At 48.2% G+C, this 18,752-nt stretch overlaps 1 pseudogene; it reads left to right on the forward strand.

Moving 5' to 3' along the window:
- The window catches only part of LOC144121853 (carnitine O-acetyltransferase-like), a 170,888-nt pseudogene that overhangs the window by 108,189 nt on the left and 43,947 nt on the right, over positions 1 to 18,752 (forward strand).

Consider the following 18,752-nt stretch of genomic DNA (forward strand, 5'->3'; position numbering starts at 1 on the left):
TGGCGGAGAGGTCTGGTGTGTTCGTCGGTTATAATTCGATGTTTGGCTATCGTCGTTTGTCGCACCTTTGATGACGAGGCGAAACATTCGCTGTAACTTTGAAGAAGAAGGGTGATTTTCTCTTGTCGGTCCCGGGGTAATGCTGGGTTGATGGCGAACGTGGGAGCATGGTCTTGCTTTAGGCTGTCATTTGCAGGTTCGTCGGAGATGATGAAGGCGTCCAGTAAATCAGTTGCTTCGTCCAAGAACGCAATTGTAGTGCCTCTGTTGAGGTGTCGGTATTCTTCGCTGAAGTTCGTGACCAGTACTTCGGATTTTCCATGCCGCAAATGAGCGATGCCTCTTGTGACGCCAAGTCGTCTGTCTAAGAGCAACTGCGTGTTTCCCTCGATGATGCCTCCTGCGTCTTCGAAATTTCTTGCACAGACGGGGACGATGACGCTGGACCGGGGTGGGATGGTTAGTTCTTCATCGAGAACACTGAGGGCCTTTGACTGCTCTGGGGTCGTTTTCGGAGGTAAAACTTCGTCCGTCGAAAGCGTGATGGACTTGGACTTGAGGTCGATGACTGCGCGGTGCTGTGTCAAGAAGTCCATCCCCAGAATGACGTCACGGGAACATTTCTGAAGTACGACGAATACTGTCGGATATGTGTGTCCGTTGACAGTCAGTCTCGCAGTGCACCTTCCTGATGGCGTGATGAGGTGTCCGCCTGCTGTGCGTATCTGCGGGCCATCCCAAGTCGTCGTCACTTTCTTGATCCGGTCGGCGAAGGAACCACTCAGCACGGAATAGTCAGCTCCCGTGTCGATTAGAGCAGTAACGTTTCGGCCGTCGACAATCACCTCTAGATCGGAAGTCCTTGCTCTTGCGTTGCACGTAACTTTCAGCGTCGGGTCACGGCTTGGTCGGTGATTGCGACTGCGGCTGCAGGGGCTTGTCGATGTCGGTGGCCTGGGGGTCTCTAAGTTGCGTCGTGTCGTCGTCGGTGCGGCGTCGCCGTGAGTTCTCGTCGTTGGACGGTCTTCGTTTTTTTGCCGGGAAGCAACCTCACCTCCTAAGGTTGCTGTTTTCAGTTTCCCCTACGGGGGCTGGGGAACCTTCCTCGCACAGCCGCTGCGTAGCTGTGGCGGGGCGACGTGAAGCGCGAGGCTCGCGGCGAGGGTGAGCGGGAAAATCGGCTCGACACGTATTCGTCGCGGCGCAGGTAGTCGTCGATTTCTTGTGGATGTTGGCCGAACGTGGTCGTGGTGCGTCAACGGCGAATCCGCGAAGACCGATGCGTCGGAACGGGCAGTGACGCAGGACGTGACCGGCTTCACCGCAGTGGAAGCACAGCGGACGGTTGTCACGGGTTCTCCAGGTGTCGCATTTCCTTGGGCCCGAACGTTGTTCGTAGGTCGGGTGGGCGGGGCCCGGAGGGCGGCGGTCCAGCACTGCTGGCTCACGTCGAATAGGGCTTGGGGTGGCACGTCGAGGCGCGGGCTTGCGTACTGCAGCGACGTAACTCATGGCTGGAGCTTGAGGTTCAGTCGTCGCAGAAGGGGAGCCAAGCGCATGCCGCACTTCTTCACGGACGACTTCCGTCAGGCTCGCTACTTGAGGTTGTGAAGATGATGGCAGCAGCCGGCGTAGTTCTTCGCGGGCGATTTCACGGATGATCTCCCGCAAGTCGCTGGTTGTAGTCGTCGTGTCCAAAAAGCTGGAGCAGACCTGCGGTGGTCGGTTGTACTGCCTTGTGCGGGCGTCCAGGGTCTTCTCAATCGTTGACGCTTCTTCGGCGAATTCGGCGACAGTCTTGGGCGGATTTCGTACGAGGCCAGCGAAAAGAGACTCCTTTACGCCCCGCATTAGATATCCGGTTCTCTTCTCCTCCGTCATATTCGGATCAGCTCGGCGGAAAAGACGCTGCATTTCTTCGACGTACATGCTGACAGTTTCATTTGGGTGCTGCATCCGTGAGTCCAGCAGCATCTGCGCCTTTTCCTTCCGGAGAATGTTGGTAAACGCCTTCACGACTTCAGACTTGAATAATTTCCAGGTCTTCAAGGTAGTCTCGTGGTTTTCGTCCACGTTCTTGCAGGACCGTCCAGGGAAAAGAAAACATAGCGGAGCTTCATGTCATCTTCCCACCTGTTAAATGTAGCCACGCGCTCAAAGTTGTCTATCCAATCTTCCGGGTCGTCGCCAGGGTAGCCGTGGAAGGTTGGAGGCACCCGTGGCTGGTGGAGCATGACAGGGGTGGACGTCGCTGGCTCGGTCATGGTGGGCGCTGGAGCTTGTTGTCGTTGTCGAGTAGGATCCGGTAGTAATCCGTGCTGAGCTTGCAGGCCTTGAAGACGGCGGCTGTGTCGTACCTCGGGATCTTCTTGGCTCTCGTTCTCTACGGTGGATCTTCCAGGTTGGGTTGGGTGCATGTACCCCGCACCTCCACCAGATGTCACGAGGTGGTGACGGGAGCTCCGCCGGGGTCACGTAGCACCGACTGGGGTCCGGTCTTGAGGAAGGCACAGAGCAGCTCGTAAGAGAATACTTTAATAGGCTGGCTTACGCCCACTAAGAACAGCTCTGAAAACTCAGCGGCGGCGATAGCAGCGAACGTGCTCGGCGGTCCTCGACTAACAGAATGCCCGCCGCTCTTAGCCGTGCTCGATTTTAAAGGCGGCAAGGAAAGTTCCAGAACATAGTAGGCACACTTGCGCGAGGCTAGAAAAAATTGAGATAACTCTGGTCGCGTCTCGCGTCCCAGAAAATTGATAATGCGGCGTGCCTGCCGCGATAAGAAGATCCCCCAAGCGAAGCAGCGCCGGTGGGTGACTGAGCCAAAAGTTCGCCCCGCGAGCGAGAGCAGCAGGTTCCAGACAAAAAGCAAGCTTCGCGGCATTATTATACATTAATGATTTGCCAGAAAATATTATTTCTAAAATTCGGTTGTATGCGGACGATTGTGTGATATACAGCTCCATTCACACCCCTGAGGATCACGCGCAACTAAATCAGTCATTCGTGTCATTCTGCTCATGGTGTGAAACATGGCAAATGCAAATAAACTTTCGTAAATCTGTATACATGTCATTCTGTAATCGCACCATACCATCTTCTTACACCAACTCATTCAAAGATAACTCTCTGAATCAAGTGTCCGAGTACAAATATTTAGGTCTTCTTTTTTCTTCGAACTTGTCCTGGTCAAAGCATATTAACACAATATAAAATAATGCAATGCGGAGGCTCGGTTATCTAAAACGTACACTTAGTGTTGCCCCCCAAGAAACTAAACTGGTAACATACAAAGCTTTAATTCGTCCACTTTTGGAGTATGGGTCAATAATCTGGAATCCTCATAAACAGTCCGATATTAGTAAGCTGGAATCCGTCCAAAGGAAAGCAGTATGGTTTATTTGCTGACGGTATGACAGAAATTTTTCACCTTCATCCACTCTTCCTGCCATAGGCCTTTCCCTCCTTTGTACCCGCCGCGACAATGAGTGTTTAAAATATTTTCATGGTATTGTTAATTCATCCCGCTTTGCTTCACTGTCTGAGTATTTGCATTTTTCAGCATCTTCATCTACAAGGAGCTACCACCCATTGAATGTAACACCCATTCACGTGCGCACTGATGTGTTCAAATTTAGTTTTTTTCCTCGTGTTATCGAACGATGGAATTCTTTACCCGGTGATATACGCTCCCTGGAACCAAACCTGTTTTTCAATGTTGTTTCAAATCTGTGATTAGTCTGTTGCATTTCTGTTCTGTATTTTAATGGTGTTCACTTCTGAATATGTTGTCCCTCTCTTCCTTTTTTCTCTCTCCTCTTCCTCCCACTCCTGCAATAGCCCCATCGGGGCTGCAGTATATGTAAATAAAATAAATAAATAACACATTATCTGCTGCAGAGCTATTTAAACTCTTGTAACTACAATGATAGTCTGTTGACAAGGCTAGAACTTTTTCATAATTACAAGTATTATGACGCGCAGCAGAGTTGAGGCAATCTTGGCCCAGGTAATTTTGTTGCAGTTGGCCTTTAAATGTATTGAGATTTCATCATTGTTGATGAGGCCAGAATCTTGGCAGATCTTTGTCAAGGAAATAATGGCTGTGGCTTGACAAAGCTTGAACAAGAAGGCAATTTTTGAATATTGCCTGCTTTTGTTGAAATTTTCTGCATTTTACCTCTGGCCCCCTTTTAACATGCTGGCAAAGTGGTTAATTTGAATTTTTTTTTAGACAATCTTTGGCGAAGATAACAACACAGGCTTCCTTTATGACCACAGCCCTTCAAAAGATCCTTAGGTGGCGGTGTTGGTGGATCATTACTACATATACATTTACGGGCACAGGTACATTTTCCTTGCTGAAAAGCTGTGCTGCTCTTTGAACACATTTATTATGGATACCAAATTAAGAGCATTTTCTTGATTTAAGCAAGTCTGTGAGAGGTGCGTACTGAAGATGGGTCAGTTCTTGGACATGCGGAAAATGAGCAACTACCATTTGAAAGTGAACGTATTTTGACAGTTGCTGGCACGAGCACCCCTTTTGTTGGGCACAGTTACTTTCATTACGGTCTGTTACATAATGGAAGTGGCCACAGTGCTGTTTGTGCCTTATAGAATTTTAGTGTGTTATGGTACAAAGCACCTAACATGCGAAAACATTGCACGAAACCCCACTCTTGATTGACACCTAATTGCAGTTTGTGGAGATAGGGGAGACAAAGCCTTCCGCCCGCCAACCCCACTCCCACTCCGCGGATGCAGCGTTCCCGTTCGCTAACCGCGGAGGGGTTCGTGTTCGAGGGACAAAGGGCAGGGACGACAAAGCGTTAGCGCTCATATGCTATTATTACACTTGCAGTTAATACACAGAGCGGGCCAGCTAGCTGCACAACATCAACGAGGCCTTCCTCGGAAATAGAAGGCTACGTAATATGGACTTCCGACTTAACGGCTGGGGCAAGGGCGCGACTTCGGAGGTATCGGCGGCGAACGCTTGTATGCTCCGATAATGGCGGCCGGGTTTTCCCGTGCGCGCCGCATTCTTGGGGCAAAGCCATCCCCGAGCGTTTGCTAGGGAAGGTGACGAGAGCGCGCGTTTGCTGTGCTCGCTTCGCTGCCTGGAACCAGAAGTCCAGCGGAAAAACACGGCGGATCTCCGTGCTCCTACCACGGATGATGACGAGAGCGTGTGGCTGCACCCGTTCACGACGCTGGCCGAATCCCGAAGAGACTGTGTCCGGTCCCGCAGAATTCCGCGTAACCTACGAGGTGGCGCTCCCGTCGCCGTTCACTTTCCCCCATGAGAGAGACTTCCCTCCTCGCCCAATCCGTCCTGTCCCGACGGCCGACGATGAAGATGGGCCGCATCGAAATGGAGGGGGAAACGGGTTTCCAAAAAACGGGTTTCCACATCCCTCCCACCTTAAATATTGGCCTACGGTTGAACTCATCCATGGAGGCCTACGACGAAGGGGCCACGAGCGTTTTGGTGATGACTGCAAGACAGGTCGTACAGGCGGGGTGCCGGGGTCATACGATGAGCAGCAAGGTCACCGGGCACCCGTCCTTGTCCCGCGGTAGGCATCCAAAATTAGCGTGTCGGGAAGGTGTTGTTCGCGCCGAGGCGCCTTTGTTGGAAGGTAGGAAGGGCAGGCCCCCCGCTCTCGTAGCCGCTGCAAACTGCTCGCCGGAGATTTCGTAGCTCGATGACTCACGGCCGCAAGGCAGAAAGCAGGGACCCATACAATGGACAGCAGGCCGGGGCAGCTTCTCTTGATCTCTGCATATCGCTCTCAGGATCTCCAAAAGTTTGAATCAAAAGCAATGGAGACCGCGCAAACTCACCATTTGGTAAAATGCGGAGCAACGCATGTGCCAAACAATCCTATCCGGTAACGCCCAAACGCTCGCTTCATTTGAACGTAGCTGGCTCTCTTCGGTCGAAGCACATTCGCGGTTCGCTTTCCGGCATGGTTGTGTTAAGCTCATTTGAACTGCGTTAGCGTCTCTGGTTCCGCGAAATTATGAATTCGCTCCGCAGCCCAAAAAATATTAGGTTCGTTCGAACAAAGTCAGGTTTTGTAGTTGAGCGAGACCTCTCGGCTGTAGTGAGCTTAAATATAAAATATGCAAACCCGTTTATGCGTGCTTGTGCCACGGTACGATTGTGTCCTTCCTAAAGTGATAGGCAGCTCCCTAAGAGCCTTAGGCCTACTCGCTCTGACACTTTCCGGTGCCAGCGAAGGGCCAAGGTCAACAGCTAGAACACGACCACCACGAGGAGATACCATTCTGCCAAGGTGACCCTAATACGAACGGCGCCTTCCGCTTCTCGCGGTGTCGCAGCGCCCCGGTGCTTTTCCTGTAATCACGACTGCAATCTAAAATCAGCTGATTACTTCACCCGGCTCCCAGAGCCAAAGAAACAGAACAGCGAATATTTACAACTATGTACAAGAAAAATCAGGCCACTCTTCAGGCTTCCGCATTCACTCACTTCTGGCATGCTGTTCTTCGTGGACATCTCGGTCTCGCCCTCCATGTGCGGACCTCGTAGGTTCACCTTCCAAAGCTGTACCGATGAAGTGCTCATCAAAAGCGTAACATGCACGTCAATTCTCCCATGCTGCTTTTACGCTCATCTCGCTGTCAAGAAAGCATCTTAGCATTGCTTGCAACTCCGAATTCGGGACAGGCCTAACACTTCAAAATCCGGGCGGGCATTCCACGAACCGATATGACTTTCGTCCGTCGTCCCAAGAGCAAGCCCCACGTTGGGCGCCATTGTGGAGATAGGGGGAGACAAAACCTTCCGCCCGCCACCCCGCACTCCCACTCCGCGGATGCAGCGTTCCCGCCCGCTAACCGCGGAGGGGTTCGTGCTCGAGGGACAAAGGGCAGGGACGACCAACCGTTAACGCTCATATGCTATTTATTGCACTTGCGGTTAATACACAAAGCGGGCCAGCTAGCTACAAAACATCAACGAGGCATTCCTCGGAAAGAGAAGGCTACGTAAGAAGGACTTCGGAGTTACCGGCTGGGGCAGGGGCGCGACTTCAGAGGTATCGGCGGCGATCGTTTGTATGCGCTGTTGTGCTCGCGCTTCCTTCTTGCTGTGGAGCTCGGCGAAGTTGGGCATGGGGAGGATTCCCTGAGGACCACCGCGAGGGCAGGTGAGCCCTCTGGGGGAGACGTGGCTGCGGTAATGCCGGAAGCAGGGACGACAATAGCGTCCCCACGTGTTCGAACAGGAATGCTGGAAGCAGCGACGCCCATAAGCGTATTCGTTCCGGTCCTCAGACGACGAAGTGCGGTATCAGTGTGGTCCCCTTCGGTCACGCTGGGGTTGAACAATTGCCCTAGTGCCGCACCTTCGAAAGAGCTTCCGCTTTCCGGTCACCAGTACAAGATCTTTCAACCCCTCCTGGGAAACAACCTGCATTCCTGTGTCATGCAGGCGCCTTCCGGGCCAACATGGGCGCAGTCCGGACACACGTGCGCGCCCACCTGGAGGCCGCGTGGACGACAACGTGACCGGGTCCTGTTCCCTTTCCCTCGACCGAGCTGCGAGGAAACATGAGGACCACCCTGCCGTGGGTGGTATCGTCAGTGCCATCGTGTGATTGGACATCATTCCTCGAACTGTATTCGCCAGCTAGGGACCTGGGGAATACCAAGAGCATTTCAGGAGCTGCTGGTTTGGTACCAGAATAGAGCCCCCCTCTTGAGAGATACCAGAGACTCCAGACTGCTGAGAAGCTCTCTTTAATGAGAAGCACTCTGATTTGCCCGTACTTGCACATTATGTAAAAAGTACTTGTATAAAGTTTTCGAAGTTTTATTCCTCCGATCGTCCTCGTCTCTTCTCCTGCCCAGTCACGCTAACTGAGCACCAACAACTGGAGGCAGCGATGGGATGCTGCTACCTGAATTCCAAAAGCGCCGATAATGGCGGGGGGTTTTCCCGTGCGCGCCGCATACTTGGGGCAAACCCATTCCCTACCATTTGCTGGGGAAGGCGATCAGAGCGCGCGTTTGCTGCGCTCTCTTGGCTGCCTGGAGCCAGAAGTCCAGCGGCAAGGCACGACGGATCCCCGTGCGCCTGCCGCGGAAGGTGACGAGAGCGTGCCGCTGCAACCGGTCACGTTTCTGGCCGGATCCCGAAGAGAGACTGTCCGGTCCCGCAGAATTCCGCGTAACCTACGAGGTGGCGCTCCCGTCACCGTTCCCTTTCCCCCATGAGAGAGACTTCCCTCCTCGCCCAACCTGCTGTGCTGTGCCGACGGCCGACGATGAAGATGGGCCGCATCGAAATGGAGGGGGGAAGCAGGTTTCCACAAGTTTAGGCTAGAATTTGGTTCTTTGTTTTTAGTTAGTGTACTGGGCCTGTACCGCCCCATTACATTTATGGCCATTATATCTACAAGACAAACTCAGCGCCACCACTCTAGTTTTCTAACCAGCATATTTGCTGAAATAAGCACTTTATCTGTTTCATTTATTCCGTGCACAATGACAGATTGGAATTTGATAACTATACCATTGGCCTGTGATGTCTAGCCAACTACTACTTTTTGTGCCTTTTTACAATTTCGGCTCTTTGTGGTTGATTACAGTCGAGCCCATATATAACGGCCCCACTTAAGACGAATTTTCGCTTGTAACGAAGGAGACCTATGCGACCGTCAAAATATACATTGTTTCAATGGCACAAAATCACATGTGTAACGAACTCCATTAAGGCCTGCTGTTCGGTCATAGCAAACGGATGGCGTAAACCCGGCGCCGCGATGCGAGATAACCTGCCTCCAACCCGTGCGCCCAGCGCACAGCCCATGTTACGTCTACCGCCCGAGCCTCATCGCAGGCGAACTGCCCGCCCCGTTTCGTACCGCTCTCAAGCGAGCTACCCTTTCCCCGCCGACGCGCTTTCAAACATCGCCCTCCCACCCCTCCTCAACCCGCTTCCCTTCCTCACTCGCTTGCAAATCCGCGCGTGGCCTCTGCGATCAACCGCGCAACGGGTTTGCCGATCGCAGAGGCCACGCTCTGTGAAGTAGGCCTTCTATTCGAGCCAATAGGTGGCTGCACTGACGCTCACGGACGCCCGTCATTGGACTCTCCTCATCGCGCGTTTTTATCACTTGTTGCGTTGCAGACCTTTCCCTGGCTTTGTTCAAATCTCGGGCCCTGGTTGTAATTCGGGGTGGAGGACGGAAGCACCAAGCCCATTTCCATTGTATTCAGCGGTAGAGATGATGAAAGTGGCCTGGGCGGAGGTGACGGCCACTGGCGAGCGGAACTACTTCTGCAAGGCCAGCTTCGTCGAGTGCCTGATACCGAATTTGATGCTTCGAAAGATGACCAGCCCAGCGGTGATTTGTGGCAGCGCGTCATGGACTCCAACAGGGGGAGTCATGACATTGGTTGGAATGATTTTATTTCTGTCGATGACGACGCCGACACCGCTGAACCGTGCACCGACGAGGGCATCGCTTCTGAAGTGCGGGACGTCAGTGACGCGGAGGAATCGGATGAGGATGAAACTTCGGAGCGAGCGTCCATAAGCGTGCTTGTAGCAATGATGTACATATAGAGAGACTTGTCTTGCCAAGGGCCTCAGCGAAGAGCACATTTCTGTTTTAAATAAACTGGAAGCCTCCATTATCAGATCTGCAGTGCAAAAACAGACGTACCTCACGAACGTTTCCGCAAAGAAACAATATATTGTTTTGACAAGCAACTGTCTTTAAAGCTGTGGTCCACTAACTACGAACTTCGGGATGTAACGAACGGACGCCACGTGACGCTCATGTTCGTTATAAGCGGGCTCGACTGTGGCGTGTTGCTTGGACTTTGGCTCTGCAATACATTATGAATGAAAATTTGAAAAATAAACAAAAAACCATTTAAGCACTTGTGCGGTTGAACTGCATTGTGAAGGGAGCTGCATTACAGGAGCACTGTAGACAAATTTACCTTTTCCTGCATCAATAGAAAACTGCTTTCTAATGACAAAGATGCTACTCTCACTGAAACTTTTATCAGGTAGAAACTTTTAAAAAAATGAAATACAGAGGTTGCCACCCCCACAGCAGTCTTCGCAAGCAAACTGGACCTGTGAGTTTCTTTCTAAAGGATCCCTGAGGCTAGGCAACGTTACCAGTCACTTCAAAACGTTGATCATAGAGTTGTTTTCAATGTTTACGTCACGATTTTGAATCAAGTTGTAGGAAGTGGCAGCATTTTTAAATCCAATTTTCTCAGCAATAAATATGGTCCCTACAGCGGAATATTTTAAGTTATGCAAACTGAGAACAAGCAATTTTCAATGTTCCATGGCAGACATCAAAGAATACTTCGGAATGCACCTCGCATTATATTCGAAATCATGGTATACATGTAGTGCAGTTTTTTCCCGAGCTGTTCAAGGTAGCTTAAGCGACCTTCGCCACCACCCTCGGCTCTCTACCAAAGAAGCCAGCTTATCAGTGATCTTGGGGCAAAGCGCATGGCAGGCACGTGCAAAGATAATGGCTGCGGATGTCGAAAGAAGGTGGTAGGGGTTGTTGAGACAGGCATGGATCTGAAGGAGTTAACTGTATTAGGGAAAACAAATTACTATTTAGGGCAAATGGGCTCAGTACTGGGGAGCTCGAAGCACCAAGTAGCGGCGGCGCGGCAGTGCTGGCTGCTGCTCCTGCTGCAGGCGAGACTGCGTACACTAACATATTGGAGGCTTCATTTTTCTTGAATGTGGTGCATAGCTTTGCCTTTTAAATAATATCAACACATCTATTGATTCTGTATTTTAAAGGGCCATCTGCATTTCCTTTGGTGTAGGAGGGTCGGCTATGGTTAACCAGAACGGTTTCAGATTGCATTCTAAACGTAATATTTTTCTACTGGCCTCGCATAACTTCTGGCCTCGCATAACTCCATCCTCATGTTATATTCATGCGAGTAAGCTAAATTAGTCATTTTCCCATTGTTTTATGGTTCCTATACTGATGTCTGTATCATCAGTAGTTATCAGAAAATGGGGATATGGGGCTGTTAACTCGCAGTTTCATAAAAAAAAGGCAGAAATTCATGATTTTTCGTGGAATCGAGATAATTGGGGGCTTATAAATGTTTTAGGTGCCGGACAAGCATCACCATACCTAGAAAAAGCCATATGATCACTTTTTACTAAGAAAAAGCTTATATGGAGTTGTCTGCAGTGTCTTTTAATATATTGTATGTTTCAGGTCGTATTGAACGCTGTGGTACTTGTTAAATGGCATCTGGAAAATTGAATAATAACTGACATGGAATTTTGATGTTCAGCATTTATTGGACAGAAGGACGAGCTATACCTGAGCTCGTTACGCGGAATGAACCCCACTTGCATAATGAACCCACCCCCACTTTTTTCGTAGAGAATTAACTTTTTTTAACCGTAAGCGTTAGCTTTTCATGGTGCCGGTTCCTCAATTTTGTGCCGTCCACAGCGCGGGGACATTAGTGACGCACCAAAATCCTGTGAGAGGGGGGGGGGGGGTTGGCGAACTTGGCAGAGTGCCAAGACATTGTGCATCCTTGACAGAAGTGCCGCCCGGCTGTGCTACTGTATGCGTAGAAAGCCGACAAGCGCCTGAGCACTGGAGAGGAGCATAGCAGTTTAAGTCAGGACGCTATAACACATCCGTTACACTGAAATGCTATGAAGGAAGCACTATCTTCAGAGCCGCAAGTGGTTTGCCGAGCTCAAAATTGCGAACGCAAGTACCTAACCGCTCACTACAGCTAAAGTTTAAACATTCACATCACACACTTGTGACCGTCCAGAAAGTTTTAGCTTTGCGTAAAAAACGAGCACCTGACCTTTAGGGTCGGTGTTAAGAATGTTTGTTCTATCTCGCTGTGATTGGCCAGCGCCATTGGCCATCACAAAATCATCAGGTCATGCCAAGATATAGCCAACACCTTTCGAAGTGAATGATGCTAAACACGGGTGACACAAACGCGTCTAACTGCTTGCTTTTGTTCATGATGGATGGATGGACGATTGGGCAGTCGGGTGTATGATATAAAATTTCCTCTCCCAAAAAATCTTTAGAAGAATTTTTTCCCTGCGTATTGAACCCCCCTCAAAATTAGAGTCAATTTTGCAGGAAAAAAGTGGGTTCGTTACGCAAATATGTACAGTAATTCATAACATTTTATGTTACCAACTTCACTTTTGGTTCCTAAGTGGAAGAATATTTGCGTCATTATGTCATGATTGAGGTTACATCAACTTGGTGGCACACGGGCCCATAACATCACATCACTTTATTACCTTCAAGCCCCCAGTGTAGGCGTTCAACATAAAGGGTGGGTTTAATTATAAACTAACTTATGCATAAAATTACCTGCTAAATATGTCAGGCAAACAGTTCGAAAATATGGGTGGGCAGTGAAGTCTTCTGAAAGGCTGTGGCTGAGCGAGAAAAGAATGATGCAGCAAGCGCTGTAGTATGAGTAACGTGGATGGGTAACTTGCAAGGGCAACAATGTGCAGTGAAATGCGTACCAGAGGGCTGACATAGGGCAGTACACGATTTGAATTGTAAAAAAAAAAAACTTATGAAACATGCATATAGTGGAGATTCAACGGCGACAAGCAAGATTTGTTAGACCGGATTTACCTTTTAAGGATGATATGCTGACATGGTATGAATAACAGGAATGAATTAATCTAGCAGCTTGATTCTGCACTGACTCTAGTGAAGTTATCAGGTAGATTTGGTGAGGGCTCCAAATGGGGGATGCATATTCTAGTTTAGTTCGAACCAGGAACTTGTATGCGAGAAGTTTCACGTCTGGCGGTGTGTGGCGCAAATGTTTTAAAAACCTAGGGATCTGTTAGCTGATGATAGTATGTTAGTGACATACGCATTCCAGGTTATATATTTATAACAATTATTTAATTCTACTGAGATGTCCAAGATTACGCATGGGAATAAAAGAGGCTTGCATTTGTGGTGAAATGACAGTTTTTTGCATTTAGTGGGGTTGATTCCATGAGCCATTGCCTACACCAAGTCGTGCACACAGGTTAGTTCATTTTGAAGACCTATCTGATCGAATGGGTTAGTAACTGTGTGGTAGACAACGCAGTAATCAGCAAGCACACGGATGTTAGAGGAAACATGCGTGGGTAAGTCGTTGATATATGTCAGAAATAGAAGGGGACCAAGCACTGACCCTTAAGGTATGCGTGATGTTACTGGGAGGCTTTGTTATTAACATAGACGAACTGGGAGCAGTCTGCTAAAAATTCTTATATCCAATCTAGTATTTTCGAGTGTAAATTTAGCTGAGAAAGTTTTAATAGTAAGCATTTGGGAGGCAAATGAGTTGGTATTTAAGAGCTGATTCTTTGTTACCTGATCTGAAGACTGGAGCGGCCATCCCTACCTTCCATTCGCTGGGTATGCTGCCTGTGGAAAGTGATTGTGCAAGCAGTAATGAAAAGTATCCTGAGGAGACGCGCCGAGTAATTTTAAGAACCTGGTGGTGATATCTTCGGTACCTGCTGAAGATCTTACCTCCATATTTTAGATAATACAGGCAATTCCATGTGCAGAAAATGTGGTCAAAAGATCTGAGATATCGCATCAATAGGCGTGACAGATAGTTTTGTGTCAGTTTCTTTCATGAAAACCGATAAGAATGCGCTGTTAAATATGTTCGCACATTCAACATCACTGGCCTCTTGTCCAAGTGCAGTAGTAAGAGTGATAGTGCGCTTCGGTTTAGAGTTTAGTACTTTCCAGAATTTTCTTGTATTGTTAAGATTTTCGTCGCGTCTGTTCTATAAAAAGTGTGTTCAGCATCCTGAATGGATTCCAGATATGTCTCCCTAGCTGCCTAATACTTGTTTCACGCGCATGCATTTGGGTTGTCTTTCTGCCCGGAATAGCCTTTTTTCTTGTTCTCGAGCATTTTTAAATGCTTAGAGAACCATGGCAATTGGCATAAAATGTTATGGTGGGAATGAGTTAGGTGATTAGTGCGGCCATTTTGTTTTCGAAAGTTAGCCACTTACCTTGAACAGATCAGCTGTGAAAGCCCATTTCGAAAATTTCAAAAAAATGTCTAGAGGTGGTTATTAATAGCTTTGAGATTACCTCTGCCATACAAATGAATTGTTTTATAGATTGTTTGGCGTGACACCGGGGCACAGGTGAAAGTATCATGCAAAACTTCTTGATCGCTAATTTTGCAGAGATAAGTAAGAGATGAAAGACTTTCACGGTAATTAGTATCAAGTCTAGAATGTTAGAAGATTGACGTGCCGCGCAAGGGCAACTTGAGGCTCAACGTGATGGCGCCCGGCGCTACCGCGGACCGTCAGCCCCCATACCGAAGCTGTCATCTGTACCGTGGCGATAGGTTTTAAGGTGAAGGCTAGAAACCGTGAATGGTGGTGGTCGAGGCCATGGTCAAGTTTCGGCTGATGGGCTCCCCATCTGTTTTTCAATTGGGGGGGGGGGGATTCATAACTTTCCTGTGAATAACACGGTGAACCACAGGCGGCATTTTAGGAACCGTCAGCATATCCATATCACATCAATAATTCTCCTTTCAGAAACCTGATCAGTCCCTGAAAAGGAACCGCACCGATGAAAGGATTGCCAGAACCTGACCTGACTCTCATAATATTCCTCGTTTTCCGATCGTCCTCTCGCTTGTAGACAATGAGCCAATTGCTGCTACGACTGTTTTTCTCATTGCTAGAACTCTTGATAAATGATAGGCAAACACTATAATGGAAAAAAAACTCACATCCGGTGACCTACTTGTCGCATTGTCACAGAAAAACCACTCAGACACCCTACTGAAGCAAAAACAGTTCGCTCACCTCCTAGTAACCGTCTCCCCCCCCCGCAGCCTAAACTCAGTACAAGGTGTTATATAGCAGAATGAATGTCCGAATTGCCACGGGCCATGCCGCGTACTCATGAACATGTCGGGGATTTCAGAATGAAAAGAAAGTAATTCACATCAAAGTAACGGAAACCCTAACATTCTCTGAAGCCCGGAGAGAAGCGAGAGCTTCCTACGGGCTTCAGAGAATGTTAGGTTTTCTCAACCCTCACCAGGCAGCATCCGGGTGCACCAAAATTTCATGTCCCAGAGATCAACTTTTCGCAGATCTCTGGGAAAACACAGACAACTGAGAGGAAGTCTCTCCTTTTTGAGAAATCCACATCTGCTTCCGCGTCTCCACTGGAAGCAATGGAGAGGACACCAGGATTCTCAGCGTCGGAGATGCTGTGGGAGTACCCTAAGGAGAGGCGGAGTTTCCTAGACCGCCTGGAGCCGAAAAGACATGCCAGTCTAACAACTCCCACTAATCTTCGCATCCTCGCTAAGAACAATGGCTGTCAAGAGCATTATACAATGGAACTGCCGAGGTCTATTAAGAACCTGGATGACAAATATGAAATACTCCCCAATATCAGCTAAACATACTCTGCCTACAAGAAACGCACTTAAACCCGACACATACAAACTTTCTAAGAAAAATATGTAGTATACCGTGAGGACAGGCAAGGCAGTGCGCACTCATCAGATGGAGTTGCTATTGTGGCTCAGATTTCAATCCCTCTCAATGTATTTCACTGGCTACTGATTTAGAGGTAGTGGCCATACGAGTCCTAACTTTTTCAGAGTAATAACCGTATGTTCTTTATATATACCCACCCAGATCATCGCCTGTCTATTGATGAACTCGAAAAACTCATTCACCAGCTCCCGGAGCCGTTCCTGCTGGTTGGCTATCTTAACACACGCCACCCATTATGGGGAGGTACCAGAACAGATTCTTGAGGTGCGCTAATCGAAAAATTCCTGTTGTCGTCTGGCTCATGCATATTAAATAGCAAAGAATCAACATACGTTAATGCAACACACAACTCATACACAGCGATATACCTTCTTATGGCTCTCCATTGCTCTTGCCAGCTACTGAGTGGGCTGATATTGAAAATCTCTATGGAAGCGACCACTTTCCGATTTCTTTAAAATTTGCATAAAATATCAATCTGGGGGTAAATATTCCTAGGAAGTTTAAAGAACAGATCGCTGATTGGAAGATGTTCCGGAAACTATCAGAATTGTCCTGATCATCAATTACATACCTAGGTATAGATTAATCTCAATCCTTGATAACACTGCATATAATAGACGCAGCACTGAAATTCATTTCGCAGACTTCAGGTAAAGTAGAAAACAAACGAAGACCATGTTGGAATACGCAGCGCAAGAAAGCTCGCTAGCATAAATAATGCATGGTCAAAATTCCGCCGTTATCCTTCGGGTGACAACTTAATACAGTAGCCGACGGAAAATTCGGAGTTGTAGGATATTTCGGACTTCGATGAGGCACCATCAGTCACCCCATACAAGCGCATACATATCCGCAACGAATATTTCGAAATTTAAAAGTCCGAAAGTTCGATTTTTGGGATTTCTTTCAGTCGCCTGCGGGCCAAAATCGGCGATCTTATCGGCTTTTCGAAGGTGCAAAAGGCACCATCGTTTTGATTTAGGTGGATTTACTCTGCAGTTAGATTGGCTTGACATACCATTCGGTACCTCAACTTTGCCAGTAGAGGTCCCTGCGAGCTCATCCACTTCGATGTGGCAGTCGGATTGTCATCGCCGTCAACTTGCTTTTGTTGTTGCGGGCTGTTATCCCTTGTCTCATACGTTCACCATTCGCCGTTTGAAAATGAAAATTAGTTTTTTTCTCGGAAAGGAAATGGCAGAGTATCGGTCTCACACTGCGGCTTACACCCGAAACGCGCGCACCGTAAGGGAAGCGATAAAGGAGGGAGTGAAAGAAGAAAGGAAAAAAGTGGAGAGCTCCTGAATAATTTCGACCACCTGGGGATCTTTAACCTGCACTGAAATTGCGCAGGACATGGGCTCCTTTGCGTTTTGCCTGCATAGAAACGTGGGCGCCGCGGTCAGGTTCGAACCCGGATACATTCGTCACTTGGGTGTCTCCGAGCACGTCGACCGAGTGTTGCGCTCCATCTTCACGAAGTTACTTCTGTTCGCCGTTTTGTGATCGCGTCCGGCTGTTCCACCGCTTTGAACGAAAAGTGTCGTGTCCTTGCGTGTGTTTGACGAGCGGTGTGGCGCACCCTCGGGTTGTGCATACACATGGCGTTGCCGGTGCCGCCGAGTCCGTCAGAGAAGCGTGGGAAGTATTCAACTGAACGCCGTGACCGTGCTGTACAGTGAAAGCCCAACTTTGGCGAAAATACAGGCGCAAATCGTTGTCAGCAAGAGAAATTTGCCGAAAAGTAAAATCAGTGACTTTTTAAAGCCAATTTCATCTCATTAAAAAGATTATTTTGTACTTCACGAATATTTCGGACTGTTCGATTATTCTGACCTTTTTTCTGGTCCCTTCGAGTTCAAAAAATCTGTTGGCGACTGTAAAATGCTAAAGCAAACGGGAGGTGTACTCGATGTATATCCAAAAACGAAAGTTGGCAATCGTTTCTCTCCTCTGTAAATTCTTGCACAGATACGCATAAAGTGTACAGTGGACTAAAAGCACTCAGAGGGCTTAGTACACATCCAATTCTTCTTGTTAGCACGGCTGGTGATACGTCGTAGCACCAGGCAGATGCACTAGGCAAACACTTTGAATACACATTTAGCTTGGCGCATTATACAGATTCGTTCTTGCGATACAAGCTAGCTGAGGAGCCAAAATTAATTGTAAAAGGCCATCTGTGGCATCTGAGGCACTTCTCTGCATTCAGCGGTCTTCTTGACCAGCAACAAGCTGTATTTAGGGCTAACCCATCAACGAGTGACCAGCTTGTTGCCTTAGAATCTTATGTAAGGGACGCTTTTGTGCATAAACAGCGCTGTTTATCTGCTTTCTTTGATCTGGAAAAAGCATACAATACCACATGGCGCTATGGTATCATCCGTGACCTCTTTGTCTTTGGAATCTCTGGGAATATGCTGGCCATCATTCAGAGTTATCTGTCTGAATGAACATTCAAGGTCTACGTAGGAATTCGTTATCCAAGCAGTTTTTACAAGAGAATGGTGTCCCTCAAGGCAGCGTTCTTAGCTGCACTCTTTTCATAGTCAAAATGAATTCATTGAAGAGCGTCCTGCCTAGATCTATATCCTACTCTGTTTATGTTTACAATGTACAGATAAGCTAAAGTCATGAAATTTGTCCATCTGTGAGTGGAAAGTTCAGCTAGCAGTACACAATGTATCAAAGTGGGCAGACGAAAATGGATTAAAACTAAACTCAGAAAAGGCAGTAAGTGTACTCTTCACAAAACAACGTGGTGTTAGACCTAAACCTGATATCACATTTAGGGCAGAGTATTGCTGTCCAAAAAAAACAGATTTTTTGGCGTCATATTCGGCAAAAAGTTTACATTCATCACACACATTAGGCAGTCAAAATTTAAATGTATGAAAGCACTGAACGTTTTAAAGACCCTGTTACACCAGTCTTGGGGTACAGATCAAGACTGCCTGCTGAGTCTTTTAAATGGCGTAGTTCTACCGAGTATAGACTGCAGCTTAGTGGTGTACGAGTCAGCACAAAACGCGCCTTAAAAATGCTCAACGCAGTGTATCACATGGGCCTGCCGTTGGCTACTGGTGCTTTCCGCAAGAGCCCAATTGCCACTTTTTATGTTGAGGCGGACCGATGGTCACTT

The sequence above is a fragment of the Amblyomma americanum genome, chromosome 1, assembly GCF_052857255.1.
Source record: "Amblyomma americanum isolate KBUSLIRL-KWMA chromosome 1, ASM5285725v1, whole genome shotgun sequence".
NCBI lineage: Eukaryota > Metazoa > Arthropoda > Arachnida > Ixodida > Ixodidae > Amblyomma > Amblyomma americanum.